This window comes from Lissotriton helveticus, chromosome 4_1, assembly GCF_964261635.1.
Source record: "Lissotriton helveticus chromosome 4_1, aLisHel1.1, whole genome shotgun sequence".
In the NCBI taxonomy this organism is placed as follows: Eukaryota; Metazoa; Chordata; class Amphibia; order Caudata; family Salamandridae; genus Lissotriton; species Lissotriton helveticus.
The window spans coordinates 714580436-714604846 of NC_136063.1; positions in this window are offsets into that span (position 1 = coordinate 714580436).

The following is a 24411-nucleotide window of genomic DNA, read 5'->3' on the forward strand; positions in this document are numbered from 1 at the left end:
CTAAGGTAATGCTTTTATGATACTCTTTTCTTGCTAGTCTCACTGCTACGGGGTCCTTATTTCTTATAGCTTGCGTTATGGCCCTCCTCTTAACTCTGCAGCTTGTCGTGTACCAAGGATTACCCGTAGGGGGTTTTTGTTTCGGTTTGGAATTCCCCTGTGGTTTCTTCATGAAAAACTCTCCTATTTTATCTGTTAGCCTCTTATACGAAGCTTGTAGATCCGAAGCAGGAGCATTAAGCGTTGCAGGAACAACAGCTGCAAGGCTATGGGTTTCCGCTAGGACTAGCTCTTTTATACTATTAAGTTTCCCCTCTTCACACTTAACCATGTTCCATTTTAGCTTCCGATTACAATTCGAGGGCAAAACCTCTTTTGTAATCAACTCGGGACCACCACTCTTGCCAATCCTATTTGCCCAATGGATTATCATACATAATGGATTGTGATCACTATCAGAGGACTGCCTAACCTCCATATCTACTAAATCGGTCCAAGATTGAGTATCCAGGAGGATATAATCAATTCTAGAAGGGCAACCTATCCTATTGTAGGTCATTGCCCCGTCCCGGTCTGAGATGGTTCGCCCATTTAGGGCCCGTAGGTTATGCTCAAGAGCTAGGGCATTCAACTGGATAGCTTTGGCTGTCCATTTCTTGATGGGGGGGAGGGTTAAGGCGGGTATGATCTGCCTCCAGTCCTTTGAGCTGAAACTTAGTTTCTCTTCATCGTCCAGAGGTTTGAACGTACAATTAAAATCCCCTCCCACTAGTATTTTAGATGTGGTGGGGAGATCTGACAGTCTTGCATCCAACAACTCTATTGTGGGCGAGATTAGGCCGCCCTGTAACCCTCTTGCGTAGACACAGAAAAGTTCGAGAGTTGTGCCCCCAGATGGACTTTTTAAGGAAATGTGCAAGATGTCGTTAGAAGTGACTTTATGGGTGGTAACTACGCAGTTCAAATTCACCTTAACCCAAATATGCAGGCCACCTGAAGGGCGACCTTTCCCCACTGTGACTGCTGGTGTAAAATAAGTAGAGTACCCATTTTTGTATAGTGGGGACAGTGACCAAGTTTCCTGGAACATACATATATGGAATTTATTGATAAAATCATTCCAATCTGGGTTAGCAAGATTTTTTTTTTAGCCCAGCTATGTTCCAAGACAGAATCTTGATATAGAAAGGGGTTTCAGGTAATTCATTAATTATAACTGGGATACTTGGTTCTATTCCCCCCAGACTAGGTCTAGTGGTTCCCCAACTGGCTATGCTCTCACTACTGCTTTTGGAATCATCCCGAGGAACAAGTCCCACCCCACTCTTTTCCATTTGTCCAGCAGACTGGGTTAGGAGTCAGTCGACTGCTTCCAATCCACTAAAACGATTATAGCAGGGGATGAGAGGGTGGTTAAGCTGTGGGCCATGCCAGTTCCCATTGAACTCGGTTTCACCTGGAATAAATCTCCCTGCTCTTCTCCCTACTGTGTTCCAACCTCCATACTCGCCCCCTGCCCAGTTGGTTGCATTCCAGTCTCTCAATGGCTCATCCCTCATCCCCCTCCTCGTGTGATTAGGAACCCTCATCCAACTCCACCTATTATCTTGATGTTCCGTACGTGTGTAAAAGTATGACAAGGGTTTAACCCTAATCATGGAGGTGTTAATACTTGGGTGACCAAAACAAATATGGTTCACCAAGCGTGGGTCAACAAATGTAACAACAACACAGTCCCCATGTAGGCTTTTCTTATTCTCGCCCACCCATGGTGCTCTCTCTACCATAAGAATTTTACTATTAGAGTTAGGGGGGGGAGAATTACTATTTAACCAATGGCAAACTTTATTTTTGAGTGCCCAGAACGATTCATATGTTGCCGGGGCAAGCTCAGGGACACCAGTTAAAACTATCACATAGGGACAGGCGTCGGGTGGTAGGTTGATGTTCCTACGTGGCTTGGGTTCCTTGGGGTGGGAAGGGATGGGATTGGGAACGGAGGAGGTTGGGCCAGCTACAATCTGAGGTGTATGGATCGCGTTGGTTGCTGGCTTGGTAGCACTAGCTTTGTTACCCTTAGGAGTAGGATTGATGGCAGTAGGAGTTTTAGAAGGGCAGGTCCTGGGGTTGGCGTTTTTCCCTACAGGTTGATTCCTAGTAGCGGGAGGAGGATTACGAGCAGGGACCGATGCATTGGGTGCACTTTGGATGGGATTACTATTTCGAGATTTTAATTCCCTGTGAAGAGTCTGAAGCTGTTGTTCTATGCCCTGGAGTCTACTCTCCAGTGGCGAGATAAGAGACTTCATAAGATCAGATAGAGTACTTATGAGCGGGCCATACTCATCCTCCATATCCTCTGAAGTTTCTTCTAGACTACTGTCACCTAGTACGCTACCCAAACTGCTGTTCAAAATTGTATCGTCTAGGGTGCCTAGAGATTGAAGGCGGTGTACCTGCTGTGTCTCTTCTCTCCATATGCTGTGTCCCAAGTTATCCCTCCCCTCTTTAATACTGCCACTACCACTAGCCTTATCACTCCATTGTCCTGACATATAATGTTAATTAATTGATTCAGTAAAATAAATGTTTTATAAATAAACACATTTATTTTATTTATAAAGATTATGATTTTAAATAATTTTTAAAATAAATCCCACCCTCCGTATCATTTTCATATTTAATTACTATTTTCTAGTTAATTGTATAAAAACAAAATACTTGATTACTTGTTTTATTCTTTTAAATGGTTTATTAAAAAGTTATATTGTGTGCAATTAATGTAAAAAATACATATAAATTATAAGTCAACATTTTGAAATAAATTGTTTTATTTCCCAATATTCTCTATGAGGTGCAATTGTATTCCCCTTCTCCCTAGTTTTCTATGGGAGTGTGTTGCAGTACCTGTGAGAGGCCATGTGTGGTGCTCGTTGCTAAACCCCTCTTTAGCCCTCCCTAAGCCCCTCTTCATTCCACCCATTGCCTTCTATTTAATAACAAGTCAAGATGCCTGCCACGGTGCAGGGATTAACAGGAGGGCGTCATAGGTGTCCCCTTGGCCCCCAACCAGAGGCCGCAGGGAGAAGGAGGCCCTGCTAGGGACCCCCAAACGTGTTTTCTGACAGGCTTTCCAGGTCAGAAAGCTTGCCATGGAAAGCCTGTCGGAAACCGAGCATCTTAATACCGAACGGCGGAAACGTAGTCCATTGGGATTACATGCCGGTCTCCCATCGGAATCTAGCCGAAATGACCATGCGGTGTCAATTTCAACCGCCTACATTGTAATGCGGTGGTCGAAACTGAAACCGCGATGAGGCTCAGAAAGCCTCTGACCTTATCATAATAAGGTCCTTTATGTAATAAATCTTCTGAGGATCTATATATTAGATGGACATTCATTATTCACAGTGCAGTATCAAACCTAGGTGAAAATCTGCACTCAGAAATGGTGAATACCAAAAAAGTGCAGAGTTACACCTAGGTGCAGCAGTAAATATACATGTGAGTAAATAAACGTGCATATTTACCTTTAATTTTTTGCGCAGGAACTTTCTGTTACAAAGCTACAATATAAACAGATCAGTATCCGGGCAGTACTGAATATGGAATGTAAATACTACAATCGACATAAAATATCCACAATCATCAATGAGCTCAACAATCAATAGATCAACCATGGCTGCCCAACACCAACAGCATAAGTACATTGCTTCCCTAAAAGTAAATCCCTACTAGTTGCTACCTTAACTCACATTCAATCACGTATCCATGACATTGCAGAACTCAAACTGAAGAATGATAAAGCATATATGTATTATAAATATTTCTAACTTTCGAATAGACAACTTAAAATACGATTACATTAAACTTTTAAGCTTTTTAAATGGCACTTAAAAAGTTTTACATTATTAAAATATATAACTTTTTAACCAAGTTTCTAAAACATTAAAAAACATAAAGATCTCAGTAAGGCTGAGCAATTATTTTTCAAAAAAGTAATACTCATATTTACATTATCTTATTTTTGAGTTAATGTGCTTTAAAATGGAATTTAATTAAGTGTTTATAGCCAGGGCCTGCCCGAAGAAGTGGGATAGGAAATGGTCCCGATGGAATTCATATAGAGGGGAGATATGTGTTTCGCCTGTGGTGGAATTGGAAATACGGAGACGAAGGGACGGAGAGAACATTGATTAAGTTGTATGATATTCCAGCCTTGGTCCCAAGTACAGTGCGAAATGTAACTTGCATGTGTATTACCTGATTACTGGATGTGTAGACTGTCATGTACTTTTTTTCTTCAATAAAAATATATTTTTTTTTTAAATGGTATTTAATTATTTCCAGATTGCCAACAAATGTTTTTAATGATTTTATAAGTATATTATTCATTAAATGATTATTTTTTTTAAAAAGATGATACCTCATTAAATATACCTATAATTTCCCAAAAGGAGATCTCCATCTCTGTGGCAAACAGGTCCACGCTCCAGCAAAAGACATGTCTGCCAACTCAACGGAATGTGATATATAATCATAAAGAGTCTTTTTACAATGCCACCACAGCTGTGATTTGATTCTGATCACCAAGGCCAGGAAAGTTGCCCCCACAGTATTATGATGCAACCACTGTTACTGCAACAGTCACAGCCATGGCGGTGCACCCCAAATATGTTGCCCTAAGTGTATACAAACTCACAGGAAACGTGATATGTACGCATATGCTTGGCATATGTGGGATATGCCTTATGCTGCATGTACCCCGTTGCCGGAGAGTGGCGATTTGTGCACAGTACAGTCAATGAGGATGCATACCACCTATGGACTTACCTGCATTCCGGCGCCCACAGTGTTGTAGTCTTCGGAGTTCAGCTGCTGCTGTGTAGGGGAGACCTGGACAAAGGAATACATGACAGAGACTGTCAGAGAGAAGCAGATAAGTGTGAGTATGCACCCCAAATCAATCGTTTCCAATGAGTCGCGGCAGCAGGTCAGACCACCATGGTCGGCTCATCGGAAATGCACATCGTAATCGTAACTCCCCGTATAGCTCTATGACTACTGCTTTTCTCTCTGACGCCGTCTCAGCGGTTGGAGAAAAGCCTTATGGAGTCAGTTGTCTTTCAGCGGTCGGTCAGACTACATTCAGCATGCATCATAATTCGGCAGTCGGTCCGACCGCTTCCGGCGAGTCCGCGGAAGTCCAACTGACACTGACAAGGCCGCAGCTGTCGGTCCGACCAGCATCCTAATGAGGCCCTAAGATACTTGTAGTAACTTTCCACTCATAAATATAATTGTAGGGGTCTCCAGCCCCTCAGTCGAATATGTGGAGTACTCTAAATCCTTACCCAGGTGTAAATCTCCACTAAGTATTGAATAGCGGAGAGGTACACCTAGGTGTAGCTAGCAGTAAATATACATGTGAGTAAATATATTTATGTGTATATTTACCTTCATTTTTTTGCAGGAAACGTTTACTCTGTTTATTGCAAAAAGTTACAATATACTCAGGGTAGTAACTGGACACTACTTAACATGGGATGGAAATACTGTAAACAAACATAAAATATCCATTATCATCAAAAAGCTCAACAACCAATAGATGAAGAATATGCCTCGTTACAATGCATGCCTTTTCCCCGCAGGCTATTACAACATGGTCGTTACAACGACTGCAATGGAACAATGCATACCATTAGCCCGCAAGTCATAACAATGACTTGCTCGGAATCTTTATCACCTTGGACCCTGTGCTTCGATATGAGCGCAATTTGCTGCCCCCTCTCCAGCGTCTCCATGCTGATGTTGTAGCGTGGGGTAGGCTCCCTCTCTCTCCTCTGGGACGAGCGGCGTTGTTTAAGATGATGTCGCTCCCCCGATTTTTTTATGCGCTTCAAAACACGCTTGACATTGTACCAGTCGGTTACTTTCGGGAGATTGAAAGTCTACAGCGACGATTGATATGGGAAGGCCGTTCTCGTATCGCCCTTTCGAAGCTGACGCTCCCTTGGTACGATGGGGGCATCGCGCTCCCGGACATCCGTCGCTACTATTGGGCCTCTCAGCTGGGGGCCATCAACCACGGCACTTACGCTCCTTCGCGGAACGCGGCCTTTGCGATGGATAAATGGCTGCTGCCTGGTGGAGATTACAACAGGGTCTATACGCGAAATCTGCCGGCGGATCTCTTACAGGCCCCACTAAAACAGCATTACAGGTGTGATATCGTGCTACGGCGGCCACGGGATGGGCCGACAAGCCTACCCGTGCTACTCCGCTTTATGCTTCGGATAAGCTTGGCTCCCTCTGGCAGTCGAAGGGTTTTGATAGGTGGGACATGATTGGAATCAGCAGGGTCGATGATGTGTGGATCAAGGGTAGAGTCAAGACGTTTGAGGAACTGAAGGTTGAGTACGACCTGAATGATAGGGAATCCTTTCGGTATGCGCAAGTCCGGCATGCGGTCCTGTCTGTTTTTCCCCTGGGTTCGGACGTTCCGGAGGCGTCCCCGCTTGAAGATCGGATACTGGATGGGCATGTCCCTGATAGCACGATCTCGCTCATATATAAAAAATTAATTAATACCAGGATTGACCTGCTGGATAACCTTCGAGAGTTATGGACTAGTGATGGTCTAGAACTCGATGACGAAGACTGGCAGGCTGCGATCTCTTCTCCGAAGGAGGTGGCTATCCCGGCGCGCCTCCGGTTTGTCCAGCTCAAAATTCTACATAGGGTGTATGTGACTGGTCCACGTCTGGTACGCATGGGGTTCTCGACGGATGGATTGTGCCGGCGTGGCTGTGGTATGGTGGGCACGTTTCTCCATATTATTTGGGAATGTCCTGCTGTGCTACGCTACTGGACTTGCGTGCATGATGTTATGAGTGAGGTAACGGGTGTGCAGTTAATGCCTGAAGCGCGGAGATGCTTGCTGAATGTCTGGGAGCCGAATGACTATAATCAGGCGCAGCTTCGATGGGTGACCTTGGGTAACATGATTGCCAAGAGGGACATTGCCCAGCTGTGGGGCGCTCAGAGGCCACCGACAACTCTGGTGTGGCAACAAAACATGGACTGGTGCATGTTTAGAGAAAAGACTGTTTATGTTTCCCGTGGCAAGCCCTGCAAATGGGGGAAAATCTGGACTCAATGGAACACATACCGTGGCGATATATGTACTTCCCCCTTTCCGGAACTTCATACCGACCTGTCTTCCTCCCAACCTGATGTTTCCTCCGCAGGAATTTAGATACTTTGTTTACTTCTGGTCTCCTTCCCCCCCCAATCTCACTGTATGCTCTGATGTTTGATTTACGTCGGTACCCCCCCCCCCCCGGGCAACGTGGTGACACATTTGTATCGTAATGCCTTGTTTTTGTTTTGTTTCTCTGTTTTCTTGTTCTTTGAATTCAATAAAAAGATTTAATAAAAAAAAAACAATGACTTGCTCTGGGGGGGGGGGGGGGGGGGCACAGGATGTTGGAATAGTATACTTTACTATTCCAACTCCAGTCTGTGCAGTAGTAGGGAAGGTGTTGGATTTGAAATGCAACACCTTCTGACCCTCCGCAAGTCATTGTTATGACTTGCGGGGTAATGGTATGCATTGATACAACACAGTCTTTGTAATGACCTTATTGTAATAGCCTGCTGGGAAAAGGATTTGTGGTAAACAATGTTTACCATAGATGAACCATGTGTGCGCCACACCACCAGTATAAGTACATTCCACCCCTACAAGTAAAGGCCTAGTGGTTGCTACCTCAACTCACATTCAATCAATTAAACATGACATTGCAGAACTCACAATGAAGCACCTGCAGACATGTAAAAATAAAGGTTTGTCATGTGTTAGCAATCATATGTCACCTCAGGTCTCACACCCTTACATGCTTATATAAAAATTCAAAGTCTGTTTAAATGTCATGAGGAAATTACATATCACTGATGACTTATGAAGTTCTATTGTGAGCTGAGTAACGACTCCCATTTTTTGTCAAAATGGGTCATTCATTCATTTATCTTGTAAACTGTGCCACCCTCACAAGTTCTGTCTTTCAGTCTTCATGTATGATCTCCAGTGCTGAAGGATGCATACTTCTAGCCATTGTAGTAGCCAGTCTTATTTGTGGTTAGAGTACAGTCCTACTTATCAAGCAGTAGGGCTAGACAACCAGATGGCACAATGGTTAAGTCAGTGGAGACAGAGAGAGTGGCCCATACATCATACCAAAATTCATTAAGTGCAAGACAGTCCTAGAGAACATGAATGATATTGCATCCTGGCTGACTACAGTACCAACATTCGGATTGGATGCAGACGCAGGTGGGACCAGTACCAATTATGAAATATTCTTAGGTAGGAGAATTTGAACCTCAGCTCATGTAAAAGTTTGTCACAGAAGAATAACGATTTGCAAAATTTGTGCATGTCTTAGTTAGGACAGTGAGGATATTGTCCTTGGGCATATTCTCTAAACCTCTGTTGAGAGTGCCAAAGGATTTAATGATTTTGGGGACCCATATCATGGGGTAGTTTGAAAAGCAGGCATGGGTAGTGCCCCTGAAAATTGGCATTGCATTTGCTTCACACTTGCCCCAATTGATTTTGTATCCAGAGAAGTAATATCAAAATTTGGATAGAAGTACTGAAATCAAACACTGTCAAAAGTATGTCAGCTGCATCATAAAGAAAAATCATGAGCTGGCGCACTCTAGAGGGGATCCCCTTCATTCCTTCTGCCATTTGTATGACTACCGCTAGAAGCTCCAGTGCTATCAGCAGGATCAGGGGCGATAGGGGCATCTCTGCCATGTACCGCTCTTGATTAGTATAGGTCATGAAAAGAGTCTGCTATAAAAAATGCAGACCACAAGAAACTGATACAGCCATTTGACATTAGACAGAAAGGGCCTGGTTTAGATCTTGGCAGTCCCAAGTACTCCATTGAGCTAACAGCTGTCCGTCCACTGTATTTAGATCTTGCGGCAATACACAGTTGACCGCCGCGGCGACTGACTTTTCTGCTGGGTACCAGTCCTATATCACCGTCAGGGTGCTGGGTTTGCAGCAAACTGATTTAAATGTTCCTGTTGTGTTGGCAGTGTCCTGGCAACGGAGTCTTGATGGAGTTAGGCCATGCCAAAGAACCACCCGCCAGACTGTGAGAAAGCTTCTGATCTGGCAGGCGGTTTGATCACAGGTTTGGTGGTGCTGGAGTGGGGCAGTTCCGCTCCCACACTGCCAAACTCGTAATGAGGCCCCTAGTCACTTTTTTGAGCTTTTCTCTACATAGAGTGGGTCTGGGTCTCCTTGGCAGGCCAGGTTTGGAATTGATGATTGAGTCAGTGGGAGGCCTCGGTGTACACCATGAAGTCTCTTTGATGAAGAAAAGCTACAGTGCTTCAGTGGGACGAACCTGGATTTCAGGCCGGATCGTAGCTCCACATTGCTGGCTTGACTCTCTACGACTGGTTAATCAACTTATGGAGCTTTTTAACAAAAATTCTCCAAATGATCTCAAACTTCTAGCTCTTCTTACAAAATGCCCTTTTTGGGTTCCAAAGTGTCCACAACACCAGACCAAGGTTCAGAATCACTGAGTTGCTCCTTGGGACGCCGGGTCTACAATTCCCACAATGCACCTGTCCAAATCCTTAAAAGTGCGGTTGAAGATGGTCAGCTTGGTTCTTCTTGGTGGAGATGATGCGGGCAGAGCTCTTTTAACTTGTTTCTTTCAGTCAGTCTAATCTTACAACTTTCCCAGAAAGGCAAATTTCTTTTTTGGCTGAAAACCAAAGTGAGGAGCAGGCGAAGTCCTCTTTTGTGCAGTCCAAGGGTCTAGCAGGGAAGTTCCTCTTCTTTTTGTAGTTTCAAGGCAGGGATCTGAGTGGGTGTGCAACTTTCCCATATTTTTCCAGGCTTCTGAGCTGGCAAGCAGAGGGCACCCCTGACCAATGTGGAGCAGGAGGCCACTGCCAATGATGACCCCCTCCCCTGAATTGGGGCAAATTCTTGTCCCAGAAAGCATTGTTCCATAAAATCCAAAATGGAGAACATCTCTCCTGGAGCTTAAGGTCTGGCTAACCCAACCTACAGGTTTGGCTAACGTTCCCTAGCACTCACCTTCCATCCCCTCTGCTATTTCGATTACAGGGGCTCCCATCTGGTTAGGGATGCAGGAAATGGGGGTGGGCCTGGGCCTTGTCCTAAGTGTCTTTCCCTGCCTATTGCTCTGCAGCTTGCAGGTCTCCTCCCACCAGATATTTCTTTGTTTCCTTTCAGGTCACTTCACACCTTATCAGAGCAGTTTGGCTCAGCCTGTTATAGGCCGGTCAATCAGAAGAGGCTGCTACAGGGCTGATTTCAAGCACATCAGAAAAGCAAGTTCTATAACTTATTTTCTGACATAGTTATCATAAATCTAATCTTGGCAAGTTGTTCGATGTATTCTTGCTATTATTTAGACACTTTGAAATATCATTTTAACTCACTCCTGTAAATAGTTAGACTTTAATAAAGTTTAATACACTACAGTAGGGAAAAAAGAAATTGGCAGTTTTACTCTCACCAGGGTATATAAAATATATTTTATATTGTCCCTGTTTATAGTTACAAGGCATCCTATCCCTGGGGCACCTAAGGGTAAACCTTAAGGGTGACTCATATGTAAGTATATGTAGTTTAAAACTTTGGAAGTACCTTTAATTCCAAAGTTGGATTTGCATATAATTTTACTTGCAAAGCAAGGCTGGCTTTTAAAATGACAGCAGCCAACACAGCAGTGCAAACGTAAGTGCATTACATCTGCTTGGCTTAAACCTACATGCCCTACCATACACTTGTGTCTTAAAGGTAAGCTGTCAGTACCAATTGTAATTATACCTAATTACATTGTACCTTTTTCATAGAGTTGGGTCTGGTTAACAGAACCCAGGGCACAACCAGAATCAAACAACCAGCATCTAGTAGTCACAATGAGGGAAAAAAGTGGGGGCATTAACAAAAAGCCCTAGTCTCTCACAACCACTTCTTAGTCAAAGTCCAGCTGTTGGAGTAGAATACACAGCCTTTATATTTTCATGCCAAATGATGACAGAAAACCTGTAAATTCATATTACAATGTTTTTTCTACTACATTTGTTAAAATAAGAGTCAGACTTTGACTACAAAAGAACTTCAAAGAAGTTGCCATTGCTAAAATCATGAGGAAGCTTCTTGGTGCTCACATAATTTATAATATAGTGTGTTTGCAACTATCATTGCTCCAAACCATTTTGGTAAAGCACATAATATCAATCAATCAATCAATTTGAACTTATAAAGCGCCTGGTTGCACAAACCTGTGCGTCCCCGCGCTGCGACAAGGTCTCCTAAACCAATAAAAAGGGAGAAACAGGGAAGGCATCAGATAATAGAATTATCCGATGGAAAAAGCCACGTCTTCAGCTTTTTCCGAAAAAACGTCTCAGATGCTTCCAGACGGAGCTCCACTGGAAGCGTATTCCAGTAAGATGCTGCAAGGAACCTGAAAGACCATCCGCCCATCCTGGCTCTTCTGACAGCAGGTATGCACAATTGTCCCGTACCACTGGATTTTATACCTCTCATGGGAACATACGGGGTGAGGAGATTGTGTAGGTAAGAAGGGCCTTTCTTCTTCAAAATCCGATGACTAATGAACATGGCCTTAAACAGGACACGTTTCCTCATCGAGAGCCAGTGTAGAGATTCGAGAGCCTTACTGGATGACGCTCTCTTAGGGAGCATTAGAGCCAGACGTGAAGCCGCGTTCTGAATATGCTGGAGTCTCTGAAAACACTTGGTGTTAGCCCCCAGGTACAAAACATTCCCATAGTCCAGCCGGGATTTATTTATTATTTTATTTTTTAAACTTGTAAGGCGCAACAGCTACCCAAAAAGGGTTTCCCGGTGCCAAGACACAGCACAGAAGAGTGGCAAGGGTTCGCAGGGTCGTTCTTGTTATTGCTCGAACAACCAGGTTTTGATGTTCTTTCTGAACCTAGCGTGGTTTTCCTCCTTGCGCATATAAGGAGGGAGTGCGTTCCAGAGGGTTGGTCCTAGGTGAGAAAAGGATCTACCTCCCATTCTTGAGAGTTTGAACCTAGGAACACAAAAGTTGGCTGCTGATTGAGATCGTAGGTTGCGTTTGGGAGTGTAGGGATGGGCTAGTGCTAGTAGGTATTTTGGTGCAGTGCCCGCTTTTATTCTGAACATATAGTTCAAGGCTTTAAATCTAATCCGGTTTTCTACCCTGAGCCAATGCAGGTCGCGTAGGTAGTGCGAGACTCTGGTGGTTTTAGGAATTCTACACAGCAGCCTGGCAACTGAGTTCTGGACAAGCTGCAACCTTCGTACTACCGCTTTATTTGAGCCAAGGTACAGGATGTTACCGTAGTCAAGCCGAGATGTAATCAGGGCATTGACTACGGTTTTTTGGGTGGAGATGGGCAACATCCAGAGGATTTTCCTCAGCCACTTCAAGATGGTAAAACATAGGCCGACAACTTTGCTGACCTGTTGTTTCATGGAGAGGGAGCTGTCCAGAATGACCCCCAGATTGCGTACCTGGGTGGCTGGTACTGGGAGGTTTCCCATCTGGGAAGGCCAGTGGGAGGGGTTCCACAGGTCCTGTTTTTTCCCCAGCAGGAGGATCTCCGTTTTTTCTCCATTTAGTTTCAGCTGGTTTCTAGTCATCCACCTGAAGATGTTGTGGAGACCTTGTTTGAGGGGAGACAGGAATAATGGGCTGGATTCTGACAGAGAGAAGATGATCTATGAGTCATCGGCGTAGGTCATGAGAGTGAGACCTGATCTGTCTGCTAAGTCGGCCAGAGGTCTAAGGTAAAGATTAAAAAACAGTGGGCTCAAAATAGATCCCTGAGGCACATGTCGCTAAGGCATGGAGCATCGTCTTTCTTGCTGACATTGGGAAAACTTCTAAGGTCTTGCGGAGAGTGTGTAAGACCCTCACACAGTTACCCATCACTCGCCTGGTGTGGGTCTCATAGGACAGTTTAGAGTCCACTCAAAACCCCAGGTTCTTCACCTGATCTTTTGGGGATGGGGTCTGTCCCAAGGTGGATGGCCACCAGGTAGATGACCAAATCGAAGGGGTCTTGCCTATAATTAAGACCTCCGTTTTATTACCGTTTAACTTCAAACAGTTTGAGGCCATCCAGGACACCAGCTCTTGGAGATACAATGTGAAATTCAGTGCGGTCTCTGCCGACTCTTGAGTCAGGGTTACCACAAGTTGCGTGTCGTCCACATATGACGCCACACTTACTCCAAACTTGTCCACCATCTTAGCCAATGGAGCGATGTACAGATTAAAGAGAGTAGGGCTAAGAATGGAGCCTTATTGGACCCCCTGATCAAGCTTGCCACTTTCCGAAAGGAAAGGTTTTTGTGACACCTGAAAGCATCGGTCGTTTAAAAAGGATCGCAACCATTCCATGGCCTTCCCGCCCACACCGCCCTCATGCAAATGCCGCAATAGAGTGTGATGGGCAACGGTGTCAAACGCGGCACTTAGATCAAGAAGCACTAGTGCCGCTGTCTGTCCCGCATCCACTAAACTATAGATAAACTCAGTGGATAAGAGCAAGGCTGATTCCATAGAATACATGGCGCGAAAACCAGACTGGGTAGGATGGAGTAGATTGTGATTATTAACATGCTCACCCAATTGTATGTTAACAACCTTTTCGGCTACCTTCGCAAAGTAAGGCAAAAGGGAGATCGGGCGGGGATTCTCCATCTGATTAGCACTGATATTCGGTTTCTTTTTCAGTGGGATAACAATGGCCTCCTTCCATTTATTAGGGACTTCCCCAGAGGAAAAGGAGAGCTCCAGAAGATGTCCCATATAGGGTTCCAGTATAGTGAGACTCCCCTTCAAAATCCTAGGGGGGGCCGGATCTCTGGGTGAGCCAGACTTAATACTAGTTGCCACTGCTATGAGTCTATCTCCACTATGTACCACAAACTCGCGAAGCCAATCTGCCTCTGGGATCATAGAGATCCCTTCGCTACTGTCATTACCTTGCTGAGCTGAGGCAGGAAAGGTGGCATAAACCCTCCCCACTTTTTCTTCAAAAAAGTCAGCTATTTTGTTGCAAGACTCAGCTGAGCTCGCGTCGGGAGCGGTGACTCCAGCTAAGGATGTAATCTCTTTAAAGATAGAGAAAAGCTCTTTAGAGGAGTTCTCGGCAGTTGTGATCCTGTTGTTATAGAAAGTAGCCTGGGCCTGCCTAATCATGGCATGGTATTTCCTAAGACTAGCTTTATATTCAAGCTTAGAAGAATCATCAAACTTTCTCCTTCAGATTCTCTCCAGGCGCTTACAGGCCGATTTGGCCATTTTCAGATCATTGCTAAATCAAGGCGCAGACTTTCCCTGCCTGCCTGATGATTTAGAGGACCAGGGAGCCGTGGTGTCCAGTGCCTCTAGGATGTGATTTTCAAGTGCATCGCATGCCGACACAATGTCACTGCCCCCAGGTGGCCCCTCCTTCGTAAGGGCCATGTTGAAGCTGGACGTGGAGAAATTCGCCCATTTCCTATTCCGATTGGTCGTACACGTTTTATGTGGACTGGCAGACTGCGTCCGCATGATCTCATAGAAAACAATAAAGTGATCGGACCAGGGGATCAGAATGGGGGGCTTAATAAATAAATCATCACAGTTTGTGAAAATCAGGTCCAATAAATGGCCACCCTAATGGGTAGGGGCATCAGATTTAAGCATAAAATGGAGATCTGCTAGCGCCTGAAGGACATCTTGAGCGCCGTTGTCCTGCGAATCCTCCAGGTGCAAATCTAGATCTCCAATTACCATCAGTTTAGAATATCGCAACGCCGGTTGTATTATGCGTTTGATCAAACTGCGGGCAAAGCCAGTATGGAGACCAGGGGGTCGGTAGACGAGGAAGCCCTTTAAACAGCAATCTGAGGGGGCTAATATGGAGAGGAACCCTGCTCCGCAATCCTTGATCTTAGTGGGTTCTAAGCTACACTGGATAGACATTTTGTGTATCATAGCTATTCCCCCACCCCTTTTTCTCATTCAGTCAATCCTACCAATGCCATACTTGTGAGGGAGGGCTTCCAAGATGTAAGGGGCAGCCTCCTCATTCAGCCAGGTCTCAGTGAGAAAAAGTACGTCCTGCTGGACGCCTTCTAAAACATCATGGACCTCCAATTTATGTTTCTTCAGAGACCGGCAGTTGATTAAGGTGCAATAAATGGGTATGCTGCCCGATCTGATGTTCAGTTGACATACTAACATGAAAGGGCAGTGGCTACACTTATAGCTCTGATTCCCAGGCAGGATATTATGTTTGCACTGCTCCGTAATCGGGGGGCATAAAGCAGTGAGTTCTTCCGAGGAATATCTATAAACTCCCCATAACCGGCAAAGGGTTCTGGCCCCGGGCCCTGGCCGGGCGCAGACGGGCACAGACGGGCGCAGACCAGCTTGCCTTTGGCACGCCAGCAGCGCGCCGGCTGCGCGCGTCCACTGCGCGTATGATCAGGCATGCGCCTTTTATGGCCCTGCCTCCCTCCGACTAGACCGCTAACCTTCCTCGCCCTGAAGCGGGAGTGTGTCTCAAGCCTTCCCCGTCCTCCACGCAACGGCACTACCTGCCGCGTCGAACCGGGACGGGAAAGCAGGAAAGACAGAGCACCACACCAACAGGTAAGCGTTAGCCTCAAGCCCCTTCCAGCAATGATAAAAGCACTTTAAAAAATATCAGAAAGTAATGCCCAGAAAGGTAATTATGTGGGAGAGCGGGAGAGTGACCTCTCTCACAGGCCACCCTTGCCGCAGCTTGCCTGCTCTGACCTGTGCCCTTTATGGCCCTGCCTCCCTCCGACTAGATCGCTAACCTTCCCCGCCCTGAAGCGGAAGTGTGTCTCAAGCCTTCCCCGTCCTCCACGCAACGGCACTACCTGCCGCGTCAAACCGGGATGGGAAAGCAGGAAAGACAGAGCACCACACCAACAGGTAAGCGTTAGCCTCAAGCCCCTTCCAGCAATGATGAAAGCACTTTGAAAAATATCAGAAAGTAATGCCCAGAAAGGTAATTACGTGGGAGAGCGGGAGAGTGACCTCTCTCACAGGCCACCCATGCCGCAGCTTGCCTGCTCTGACCTGTGCCCTTTATGGCCCTGCCTCCCTCCGACTAGATCGCTGACCTTCCCCGCCCTGAAGCGGAAGTGTGTCTCAAGCCTTCCCCGTCCTCCGCGCAACGGCACTACCTGCCGCGTCGGACCGGGACGGGAAGGCAGGAAAGACAGAGCACCACACCAACAGGTAAGCGTTAGCCTCAAGCCCCTTCCAGCAATGATAAAAGCAGTTAAAAAAATATCAGAAAGTAATGCCCAGAAAGGTAATTACGTGGGAGAGCGGGAGTGTGACCTCTCTCACAGGCCACCCTTGCTGCTCCTAAACTTCACTTTGGGGCACAATGTGCATTTAAAATTAGGCCATGGGAGTATTTAATTAATTTAAAAATATTTATAATTCATGAATAAAATTAACACAATTTTGATTGACTACTACAATCCTACTGGTGCCATCCAATTAAAAGAACAAGTTTGTCCTCGAACCCATCATCGACATTCACCAACAATATCAGGTATGGAATTTTCTTTCATTTGATGATGTCTGTTTGCTGTTGCAAATCATCATCATCATCATAATATTTATTTCGGCTAAAAGCCATAAAAAGAACAGGATCATTAGTTCACTTTCACTGTTCGGTCGCATTCCAACATTTTCATATGGGAGTAAGCATTTTGCCATAAACCAGCCACAATACTTGCTCCCATAGGGAAATGGGAGGTGTTATTCATCCCTGCATTCCGTGGGTGCAGGGATCAACAGGGGGGCACCATAGATGCCCCCTCGACCCCCAATCGGAGGCCAAACACACAAGGGGGTTCTGCTGGGGGTCCTCAAAAACGCTTTCCGTCACGGTTTCCATGTCGGACAGACCGTAATGGAAACCATGTCGGTAACCATGAATCATAATCCCAAGGACGGATAGGCCCACCCCTTGGGATTATGAGCCGATTCTGACTGGCAGATGGGCTCCTTGAGCCTGTCGTAAGCCAGCTAGAATGACCGGCTAGTTTAAATTCCGACTGGCTGCATCATAATCAGCAGGTTCGGAAATAAAGGCAAGGATGCTGGTCGGAAAGCCTCCTACCGAAGGTCGGAGGCTTTTCGAACGCCATCGCAATTGACCCCATATTATTGGTGGGCCTCAGCCTCTGACCAAAGGGTTTGAGGAAACTGGATTTTTAACAGCAGGTGGGAAGGTCAACATCGAGAAGAAGGGCACTATGATCACTATCCTGTCTTGGCAGTACCACTTTATTTACAAGGTATGGCCAAACCCTTGCATCAATCAATGAGATTGGTACTCATAAAGCTGTTAAAGGTGTGCTTGCCTTGCCTATCGGAGGTGGTTATACCATTGCCAGCTTGCAGCTCCTGGTTCAGAGGGCATTAATTTGGACAACCAGGGTAGACCATCTTTTGATGGGAGAGATGTCCAGCTGCTGTATGGAACAGACTTTGTCTTCGTCCCGTGTTGCGGACTCAATGTTACTATCTAGGGGCTCGAACTGGCAGTTGAAGTCCCCATCCACAATCTTCCTAGCACCTACTGGGGCAGAAGCAATGTGGGTATTCATTAGCTCTAATGTTGGTGAACCTCTGTTATACCCCTAGGCCTAAGATACAAATTGTAAATGTAGAAAGTAATTTGTGGAAATGCCAGGAAGTATGCACAGGACATTCGGAGAGATAGTTGAGATTGCCTCTACCCTACAGGTGAGAACTGTACTAACCCAGATTGATAAGTCCCCGGAAGGTTTACCGTTAAAATTAGTATAGCCCATTCAATGTACCGGCTTGGTACACCATGTCTCCTGAAAGAGACAAAGGTTGTGAGAATCAATAAACTGGGCCCAATCAAGGGAATCCAATTGAGAATATAGCCCAGCAAAGCAGATCGAGCGGGATGTGAGGAGACTCAGAGAGGTTGGAATCTGGGTCATTCAAAGAGCTAGGCCTCGGTCTCTTAGCTCTCTTAACGGGACAGTTATGTCTGGGCAAAACCTTATCATAAGGGTCCCTCTTGCTACTACATTGCAAACCACATAGTGACATCATTCTCAGATGAACTGTTAAAGGAAGAGTGCAAGAGTGATAAAGGATATTGTTTTAGATTGTCACATTGAAAAAAGAATTAGGGCCAGATTCACAAAGGTAAAGTCAGACCAAAAGTCTAATTTAGTCCAAAAGTCTAACTTAACTACTAACTGATGTTCACAAAGGTAAGCTACTACTAGTACAGTTACTAGTAGTAACTTACCTATGTGAATACGGAAAAGTAGTAAAGTTAGACTTTTGGTCTAAGGGTCTGATTCTCAAAGGTAAACTTAGACCAAAGTGTAACTTTCCCCCTGAAGTCTAACTTTCCACCTGAAGTCTAAGTTTAGACTTGAAGCCTAAGGGTCTCATAACAAGTTTGGCGGTGCGGGAGCAGGGCAGTTCACCACCGCCCAGCTCCCGCACTGCCAAACCGGAACGCTGCCTGCCTGCCGGATTGTGATACACATCGTTGTCTGGGGAGCAGTGTGGCGGTCCCAAGTTGGTGCATTAAAAAGGCTCAATGAGCCTTTAACACTGCCCAACCTCAAGACTACCACAGCGCATTCTAGAACAGCATGGACTGTGAAGTTCATGCCGTGCTGGAACTGGGTGGGGTACTTGCAAACAGGGGGGAACAAAATGTGCCTCCTACATGCACCTACCTGCAAGGGGCAGGGGTGGCCTGGAGGGCCCCCTTTGTTTCCCCATAACCAGCTTTTACATGGCGGTGCTAACCGCCATATAAGGCTGGCAGTCGGGAAACTCAAAATATGCATGGCTTTGCTGCAGCAGCATCACCGGCATATTCTGAGCCCCTGCGCCACCACCAGGACACGGTTCCCTGGTGGTTGCAGCAGTCAAATGGCGGTCCATCCACCAAACCTATAATACAGTGGTCGTACCGCCAGTGTGGCGGTGGCTAGACTGAAGGGACCTGAAGTCTAACTTTAGGTCTGAAGTCTAAGTTTAGACTTCAGGTCTAAAGTTAGACTTCAGGTCTAAACTTCGGGCCCGACTCACAAAGGTAAAGCTAGACCAAATGTCTAACTTTACTACTTTTCAGTATTCACAAAAGTAAGTTACTAAAGTTAACTTTATTACTAGTAATTTTACTAGTAGTAAATAACTTTTTTGAATGTCGAAAAAGTAGTAAAGTTAGACTTTTGGTCTTATTAATACTTTTGATCTAACTTAACCTTTATGAATTGGGCCGGCAAATTATAAGTACCAGAAAAAGAATATAGGTGCAGATTGCTGCAGCGCCACCCTGATTGATCAGAGTTGAGAGTTCCTCATTGAGAATTGTTCTGTATTACCTTATTGAAAACTGATCACTATTTTACTACATAATTTATACTAAAAAACAAAATTAAAAATTGAAGGACTACATTGACTACAATGTTATGAGGCCTTACTAATTGCAGTTTTACTGAAGGCAAACACCTGTGAAAAAAGTTCTGTGCTGCTTTATTTCAGTTCTAGTGTAATCTGTTAATTTATTTTTGTTTCTCTTAGCCCTTATCTTCACACATTTTTAAGGAGATTCCCTCCATTTACAACCTGTGTTAGAACTATCCTATCATCTGTTATCTATCAGCTGTTACCACTAGCTCCACTATAGAGGGCCACCTAGAAGAAAGTTTGATTGTGATAAGTTTATGCAATTTTGCCTTATTAAGTGTTGTATTAAATGAGTCAGATTGCTCCACCCAAGGTGGACTCAGTACTTATTAGAAAAGTGAAAACTACAAAATACATCAGTCAGCTACGCTAAGGTGGAAAATAATTTCAGATTAGGTTAGTTCCAAATTGTTGATACTGAGATTCAAACTATCTAGATTTGTTTTCTCCAAGCTTGCATTGTGCCTTCATTCCCCTCAACATTGTTGAAGGTCATGGACCTATATTGGAGTCATTTATTATTATGTTACAGCAGGTACTGATGATTAAGCATATTAATTCACAATAGATTCTTGCAACATGTGTTACTACTTGACCGAACCTGAACATAATCAGGATACTAGATCCTTTAATCCTTGTCGATAAGGTGTTTTCCAAGATGCTGGAGGTTTGTGTTAGTATTATTTGGAACTTTTAGCATTCTTCAAACATGTTCACAGTCAAATTCATCTTCTTTATATCTTGGCCATAGAATAAACCTCCTAGTACTAAATTTAAAACTCTATTTCAAGATTTATTTCTTCCCCAATAGGCAGAACTAGTACTGGCATCAAAATTAAATGACTTACAAATATCTGCCTTTTTAAGGATTTTTGCCTGATTTCGAGTATGTCAAAAAGGTTTCTCTGCCCCAACTCGGATATCCCGTCCACCTTATCACAAGTGGATTAAATCCTCTGGCACTTGTAATAAGGCGGTCAAGTTATCCAACACATTTGTGACAGGGTGACCGTCTGCGAAACTTTAAATCAGGCCCTTAGCCTAAATTTACCAGAATGTTCTATTCCCGCTGCCTTTCGGCTTATTAATACTGTTGGAGTTATCCTGCTGATTCCCAAATCGTACAATGGTCAGACTATTTTTTTTGCAGTTCATTTGACCTGTCAGTATTGTCTTAGTCTCACAATTAGGTTTACATAAATGTAGGTTGAATTTGACTCGTCAGTATTATTTCAATTGCACATATGGTTCAAATAAATGGAGGAAATTTTCTGTTAGCAAATCCTTTATTTGCTTATGCGATTGAAAACTTCCCTCATGTGTGGATCGTTGTCAATATTGGTTCAGTTTAAATGATTTTCTTTGTTCACATGAAATAGTTATTGTTATTGGAAAATGCAGGTTATTCCATTTCAGTATTACTAGGTTTTGCATGTTCTTTTGAAATCTATCAATATTTTAAAGTTTTTCTTTATTAACGAGTATCCTAAATAGCATAGCCACATATTACTATATATTGTAACAAAAGGACAGAAGCGCAATAATAATATGACTATTAGCTGTAAAGACTCTGAAGGGGAAGCAAACTGTTTCAGCAGCATCTTCTAAGCCATATTAGGAAACCTCACACAATGTTGATAGGGGAGGAAGGAGAAAAGTGGTGGAGAAAATGATAGGGATAGAGATAGAGGGCATCAATAATGAATGTGCAGATTTGTAAAGCCATATTTTATAGTACCTTAATCATGACAAGAAATACATGAGAGTGCACGTTCCAGCTGTCAAGACAATAGTCACGGAGAAATAAGCTGCATGTAACTGAAAAGGATGTGCTTTCTCTCATTATCATTAATATATAGTCTCGACTTTGAGAAATGTGGCCAATAGCTGATGAATCTGAATCTGATCCTGCATATTGTATGTTATTTTTTTATTTCTTGGATAATCGCTGACTGTTTAAATTCAAAGATAACTCTGAGCTTAGTGAGCCAATGGACTTTAGCCTATTATCGCTGAGGAAATCGGTGAGACTTAGGGGCATATTTGTGGGAAGGTTGCATCGCGTTTGCACTGCGTGATGTGGTACATGCGCAACGCAAAACTCAAAGTTAGATTTTTAAATCCATGGCAAGCCACTTTTATTGACTCTGAGTACCTTAAAAAATCTGAAGTAGCGCAACGTTGCACAAATATCTGCGTTGTGCTAATTTACCCTGGGTAGGTGTTCCATGGGCGTTGCAGTGGGTGTTCCCATGCAACTCCCATGAATTTTAATGCATTACCAGATTTACATGGACTTGTAAACCAGGGAATGCCTCAAAATCGTACGACTTCTCAGGAGAGACGTAACGAGGAGATATATCTATATTCCTCCTACTTTTTTTTCCCTTTCTATGTGTGCTGGACTAGTAAAAAGACCCTCAGGATTCTTTTTGTGCAGGTAGGTTCCACCTACAACAATAGTATGTCTGAGGGACCCAAGCGGGACAAATCAAGCTTGCAAAAGATAGATAAGGGTTGGCATAAAAGTCTTCAATCAATTGATTATCCCTTTCACAAATACTTTAATGTCTGTCTTTTTATAAGCAAGATGCGTCTCTATTCGTACATTTGAGTCTGTCTTTGCCAGGTTTTAGCATTAAAAAAATGACTGCTCTGTTAATTTTCTGGTTCAATGAGCCTGATGACTCAGTGTCCAAAAAAACCTTGGGTTAAAGAGAAGCTATGAAGTGTTTATTCATTTTGTAAAATTTGATCAGTAATCCATCCTCCAATGGGGATTTCCCAGAGGACAACTCTGTGACTGATGCAGCAATCTCAATGGAAGCAATCTCAAAGTCTAAACTAGAGCTGGTGGCAGCAATAAGCTAAGGGGTGTGGTATACCATCCAGACATGTATCGTTAGCTAGTTTCTCTTCGTTCAGGAGAATAGAGCTCCTATCAAAAGTTGCAAAAGTCGACTATATATACCAGATGAGAGAGTGAATCGATTGCATCATTATAGGTGGCTAATATGGTAGAAGTGAATTCTCTTTGTTGTAGATGAGATGGAAAGAGTGCTAGCCTTCTCGCCATGTTTGTAAAGTCTCCATTTTAATTTGTTCAAACTATTCTGCTAGTGAGGTGAAAAGTGAATTCAAATCATATTTGGCTTTCTTTAAGTCTCTCAGAAATGAATCAGTAGGATGTGTGTTGTAGTCCCTGGTAATGCCCTTGATTTTAATTTCTAATCAGGACTGCTTTTCCCATGTTTATCTCTTCCGGAAGGCAAAACATCTTAACCTCTCATGAATATCACTTTTATTGAGGCTTTTCCTGCCTCCCAGAGTGTCTGTGCAGAACAGGTAGATACCTTGTTGGAGCCTGAATAGACTCTAAAGTGGTCCTGAAGGGACAGTTTTTCTACTAATGATTTACAGTAAATAGTGATCCCTCTCCATTTTTTAGACTGGGAAGGAGTTATGGATGTATGACGGTAAATGTAAATGTATGTAAATGTAGTTGAGCTTATATAGCGCACAGCTACCCGCAGTGGGTTTCCCGGCGCTTGCTTAGGGAACCCTTCCTGGTATAACCCTGTGAGATAGCAGGGTATCCACAAGGTGAAAGTCAGGCATCCCGCCGCGAGGGGCCGTTGTGGAGATTAAGCAAGCTATTGCCTAGAGTCACAGAGTGTGAACCCGTGAGTCGAGGAGGCACCGGGGCGAGAATTATCGAGTCCGTGGAATTTTTAGCCCAAGACCCGCCGAGGTGGGAATTGAACCCTAGTCCAGGACCGATCTCAGCTTCCGGGTCTGCTGCCTCTAACCCCTGAGCCACACTTCTCCACGCGTACCATTACAACGCGTCCCTTTACGACGCAGTTTTAACAACGCAAGTCGTTACAACGACTTGCGTTGGGGGGGCGCTGATAGTGAATAGTTTAATTTACTATTCCAACACCAGTCCCCATGGATAGTAGGGAAGGTGTTGGATAGTAAATTAAACTATCCCCTATCCTAGAGCGCCCTCCAGCGAAAGTCGTTGTAACGACTTTCGTTGTTAAAACTGCGTCGTAACGGTACCGCGTTGTAGCGGTTCCGTTGTAAAGGATGTTTCCCGGAAATGGTCAGGGACATTCTGCTCCCTAACAAGGAAATAGTCTCTCTAGGTCTAAGAGACAAGGAATTAAAAGTCCTCCAACAAGTCTCATGGAGCTTCTAAGTTTGCATCATTGAATATATCTGGAACCCCAGACTTGTCCACTAGATGATCTGGAGCAAGATTCAAGTGTATATGGAGCCTACAATTAGTGTCTTGGATATGGTGCACATTTGGAAAACATAGTGACCATTTCCATTAGTCCAAGTCTTGAACACATTTAGTTGCAATGACCTCTTAATTAGCATTGAAACCCATATTTCTTTGAATTTGATAAAGAGGATATCAAATGTAATGAGTGGGTTATCATGTGGCTCCAACACACCCGCGCCCCCACTCAATCTATATTCAATTTCTTAAATTCTGTGTGTGAAAAGTGGGTCTCTTGTAGCAATGCAATATCTATGGATTTAGAGGCAGGGAAATTGAATATTATCTTTTGTCTGATATGAACTGGAACTGCCAGCAATTTCTGTCTATAAGTGATCTATATAGGTGAAGAACGCTGTGGGCCATATGAATAAATAAAGGACACTGAACAAATGAAGCTGTCTAGCTGACGTGCAAAACATCAAAATCAGTGATGATTGGAGTTTTGGATGCGGGCAGGGGAGAACTGTGTCCTGTCACAGCTTGCTGGCCATGCATCATCGGTGTACAGTGTAA